Raw genomic sequence first — 5,308 nt, 5'->3', positions numbered from 1 at the left:
GCCAAGCGCTGCGGGAGGAGAGCGCTGTGAGCGGCCGGCGTCTCTACTCCAACTTCGCTCAGCCTCCTGTCACAGTCCGGCAGAGCGGTGTGGGACGGAGACAGCACGCGCTGTCACAGGGGGCTGAGCTCTTCTCTCTGCACCGCTCGCTCAGCCTCCTGTGACAGCTGTCAGGATGGAGAGCGAGGTACAAGCAGTCAGTGATCAGTGATTGCTGAGTGTTCGTAGATAATTGAGGACAGAGTATGTGTAATATATCCTCAATTATGAATGAATGGGAAGATCTACATCACTTCCTGTTCATTCATAATTGTGGTTATAGTAAACATACTCTGTCCTCATGTTATCAATGAACAGGAACACTCAGTATAGAGGATTCCTGTTCATTGATAACAGGGGACACAGAAAAAGAGATTGAGGACTCTGTGCTCTCAATCTCTTTTTTTATTTTAAAAGGGAAATATCAGGGATCTGTTTAGAGCCCCAATATTTCCCCGGAGCCCCTAAAAGTAAAGTAAATAATATAAATATTTAATAAAAAATAAATAGAAATAAATATAAAAAATGTAAAAGTTTATTAAAAAAATAAATAAAAATAAAATATTTAAAAATTTGAAAAAGTTAAATAAAAAACCATTTTCGGTTTCGGCCTGACATTTTTTTGAATTTCGGTTTCGATTTGGTTTTGAAATTTCAGTGCACCTTAATGAAACACTTCTTACCAACCCTGATAACATTTAAAAGGCTATGCTGCTTATGTGTACTAGCGGTGGTCAACTATGATATCGGGGGCTTCCCCTGACAGACGCACAATGTAATGCTGCATAAACCTTTCAGAGACTGCTGATACTGGCAACAGGAGTGGTCATAGACTACAGGCATGCTACAAGAGATGGTCAGAGAGTGAGAACATGCTGCAGGTGATGGTCAGAGTGTGTAAGCATGCTAAGAGATGGTCAAAGAGTGTAGACATGCTGCAAGAGATGATCAGAGAGTGTAAACATGCTAAGAGATGGTCAGAGACTACAGGCATGCTACAAGAAATGGTCAGAGAGAGTAGACATTCTGCAGGAGATGGTCATAGACTATAGGCATGGTACAAGTGATGACCAGAGAGTGTAGACATGCTGCAGAAGATGATCATAGACCATAGACATGCTACAAGAGATGGTCAGAGAGTTAAGACATGCTGCAGGAATATTCATAGACTATAGCAGGGATCCCAACCTGAAGAAAGCCATTTCAGGGAGGTGCCCTCTGCCCCCCCCCCCCCCCCCCCCCCCACCCTGGGGGGGGGGGGGGGAGGAGAGCACCCCCCTGAAATTATAGCAGATAGCATGGGAAGCAATAGCTTCTTTGCTATCTGCAGGTTTGTTTTTTTGGGGTATTCTGACAACTGCTGAATAAAAACAAAAAAAAACAAAACAACCAGCATAGGAATGAATAGCTAGATTGCTATTGGCTGTTTCAATTTGCAATATCCAATAGCAAGCTGGCTATTGCCCCCGCCCTCTGCTGCTGTCAATCCCTAGAAGAGGCCCTGATGGAGAACTTCAGGACCCCCTCTGCTGATTGACAGCAGCAATGGGCGGGTGCAATAGCTAGTCTGCTATTGCAAAGTGAAATAGCCAATAGGAATCTAGCTATGCATTCCTTTGCTGGTTTTTTGTTTTTTTTGCTCTGACTGACGGCGGCCCCCGATGTCAGAAAAGAAAAAAAAAACAGATCGCAGGGAAAGGTTTACTCTGCTACATATAGCAGAGTAAACCTTTCCGGGAGAAAATGTTTCCCTCCAGGGCGCCCAGGAGCCGCTATCTAATAGCGGGAGACTCCCGGAGCATCCGGGAGAGTTGGGATGTCTGCTATAGGCATTCTACAAGAGATGGTCAGAGTGCGTAGACATGCTGATATGCTGACAGGGAATGCTTGGAGCGCTAGTTCCACAACAGCTGGTGTTTTATTGGTTGCCCATTCCTGATTTAAGGTGCACATAGATGTGTCACTCATTTGGAGCAGAATCCCTCTTGTGAGTGAAAAGCACTCGCCTCATAGTTCTCCTTTAAGTTGGCCATGCACTGGTTGAATTTTAGCCAGGTCCTGCTGTGTGGCCCCTCAGAAGCCCTCCATTCGACTTTTATCAAAGGAGCCCGTCTGAAAAATCTCAGCCGATCACTGACTGCAGCTGATTGGTTGGGATATTGTGACAGCAGCACACCGGCCACTGTCAGAATACAATAGCCCAGCGGAGGGGGTCCTCCATCCACAATGTTAGCAGACTCATAGGTGTGTATTTATAAAATGTTAGCAGGGCTGTTCACTAATGTTTTAGATCCTCACCACATTATGGCCACTAGATGGAGCCAAGGAACAAACATTTTACAAAAACAGATTTAAACCACCGGAGTTTCCTCTAAAATCTCATATACAGTAATACCTTGGTTTACAAGTAACTTGGTTTGAGAGCGTTTTGCAAGACAAGCAAACATTTCTGAAAAATGTTGCCTTGATATACAAGCAATGTCTTGCAATAAGAGCAAAATTTTGTAGAAAAGCGCCACCCGAATAAGGCTGTAGCAGTGCGAGCGAGGATGAGACTGTTTAACGACAATGCAATGTCACATTGGATAGATTCCTTGTTAAGGTTTCACGTAATGAAAAAGATTCCATTGAGTCAAGAGATAGCAGTGATTCCGTTAGTGATAGTGAAAGTTGTCCTGCACAATAATCCTCCTCTTTTGTCCCTCTCACACCGGCCACAAAGGTACCTGTAATTTGTTTATTTTTCTTTATATTTTGTACAGTATTATATTACAGTACAGTATTGTAATCATTTTATATGAATATTTTTGGGTTGTGGAACGAATCATCGGAATTTCCATTATTTCCTATGGGGAAATTCGCTTTGATATACAAGCGCTTTGGATTACAAGCATGCTTCCGGAACGAATTATGCTCGTAAACCAAGGTATTACTGTACTGTCATCTTCAACACGTTTATGTCATTTCAAAAGTCATTTTCACATTGATTTTTAAATCTGCAGCTGTCATTAATATCTGGTGATCCTGCAATGAAGGTCCTTGTTCAGGCACTTTCTATTTTAGGGTGACAACGCTCTGTCCCTGTCTTATGTCCCTAATTGTGTGTTGTCACCAGGGCCGGATTTACTCTCTCTGCTGCCCCAAGGCCAAGTTCCTCAATGTGCCTCCCTACCCACCAACCCAGGGATCCCAACCAGAAAAAAGTAATTTCAGTGAGGTGTCCCTGTCATTTCAGGGAGGTGTCCCTCTCATTTCAGGGAGGTTCCCTCTCCCCATCATCATTTCAGGCAGAGAGCACCCCCCTGAAATGATGGCAGATAGCACAGGAAGCAATAGCTTCTTTGCTATCTGCAGGTTTTTTTTTTGTATTCTGACAGTTGCAGTCGTCAGTAGTGATGGGCTCGGGTGTGTTCGCAGCTCCACGTGCCGAGCCCGCCAGGAAGCTGACAGCGCGCAGCGCCAATGACAGGTACTGAGACATGTTCACGGTCCGCAGCTGCAGAGATCGGGAAATGTCTCAGTTCCTGTGATTGGCGCTGCCAGCTTCCTGGCGGGCTCGGCACGTGGAGCTGCGAACACGCCCGAGCCCATCACTAGTCGTCAGAATAAAAAAAAATAAAAAAGGTATAGGAATGCATAGCTAGATTCCTATTAGCTATTTCACTTTGCAATAGCCAATAGCAAACTAGCTATTGCACCCGCCTTCCGCTGCTTTCAATCACCAGAAGAGGACCTGATAGAAAACCTCAGGTCCCCCTCTGCTGAATGACAGTAGCAGTGGGCGGGTGCATTAGCTACTTTGCTATTGGCTATTGCAAAGTGAAATAGCCAATAGGAATCTAGCTAAGCATTCCTATGTCTTTTTTTTTCTGACATCAGGCCGCGGCTCCCGATGTCAGAAAAAAATACACTATCGCAGGGAAAGTACACCTTTCCGGGAGGAAGTGTATCTCTCCCAGGCGGCTGGGAGCCGATATCTAATAGCGGGAGACTCCCGGAGCGTCTGGGAGAGTTGGGATGTCTGCCAACCCACCAACCCCCCTTACAATAGTGGTCAGAATTCCCCCCTTACAATAGTGGTCAGAATTCCCCCCTTACAATAGTGGTCAGAATTCCCCCCTTACAATAGTGGTCAGAATTCCCCCCTTACAGTAGTGGTCAGAATTCCCCCCTTACAGTAGTGGTCAGAATTCCCCCCTTACAGTAGTGGTCAGAATTCCCCCCTTACAGTAGTGGTCAGAATTCCCCCCTTACAGTAGTGGTCAGAATTCCCCCCTTACAGTAGTGGTCAGAATTCCCCCCTTACAGCAGTGGTCAGAATGCCCCCCTTACAGCAGTGGTCAGAATGCCCCCCTTACAGCAGTGGTCAGAATGCCCCCCTTACAGCAGTGGTCAGAATGCCCCACTTACAGCAGTGGTCAGAATGCCCCCCTTACAGCAGTGGTCAGAATTCCCCCCTTACAGCAGTGGTCAGAATGCCCCCTTACAAACATCTAAAAAAAAGACCTAATTGCTGTCCTGGCACTGGCTCTGCCAAATGGCATTGGTCCTTGAACTACACAGGCACCATCAGATCAGAGGTCAATCACAGTTTAAGGAACCCCTAGTAACCTCTGGAGGGACCCTGGTTGGGAATGGCCAGCCAGAAAATTCTCTTCCAGAAGGTGTCAGCCCTGCCCACCTGAGAATGTTGGGAAGTATAGGAGTATTGCAGTAGGAGATACTGGTAACAATATAATACAGTATGTATAGTAGATGGCACAGTCTTATAAGCTTGTATGCTGGGTGCCATGCATGCTGAGACTCACCTGCAGCAGGTAGATGAGGCTGGACAGCCCCCGGGGCACACTGCGTGAATGTCTGGGAGGTGATAGAGATCTGTGAACACTCTCCTGTGTATGTGTGTGTGGAGACTCCAGCGTGATTGTTTGACCAGTTGCTTGGTGATGGTTGTGACGTGAGCAGCCAGCAAACTCTGTACACAACTTAAAGGAACCTTCACGGAGAGAACATGGGCGAGGCTATAAGAATATTTCTTCCTGCAAACTTTGTCCTCCGAACAGGGGCGTCCCGAGGCTGGGTGTCACCCGGAACGGAGACCAGGTGACACCCCTCAGTGACGTCATCGCGCATGTGTCCAATTGACGCCTGCCGGCGGCCATCTAAGTGATGGAGGCTTTCAGAGGGAGGAGGGGACGTTCACCCGGCGGGATGAAGTATGCCGCCGGGTCTCCTCCTCTCTCCTGACACTGTTGGGCTCTCGGTCCAT

At 46.7% G+C, this 5,308-nt stretch overlaps 1 protein-coding gene across 2 annotated transcripts in view; it reads right to left on the bottom strand.

The window, feature by feature from the left end:
- The window catches only part of SPACA9 (sperm acrosome associated 9), a 19,947-nt gene extending 15,019 nt beyond the window's left edge, over positions 1 to 4,928 (bottom strand). For both annotated transcript variants that reach the window (XM_018565761.1, XM_018565760.1), the window contains exon 1: positions 4,848 to 4,928. The gene's annotated coding sequence lies outside the window, so the exon portion shown is untranslated. The remainder of the gene's footprint in view (positions 1 to 4,847) is intronic.
- Between the last annotated feature and the right edge of the window lie 380 nt (positions 4,929 to 5,308).

Source organism: Nanorana parkeri, unplaced genomic scaffold, assembly GCF_000935625.1.
Source record: "Nanorana parkeri isolate BGI_ZX_2015 unplaced genomic scaffold, ASM93562v1 scaffold884, whole genome shotgun sequence".
NCBI lineage: Eukaryota > Metazoa > Chordata > Amphibia > Anura > Dicroglossidae > Nanorana > Nanorana parkeri.
Note: the sequence above shows the minus strand (reverse complement) of the source record. Positions and strands in the feature narration are given on the sequence as shown.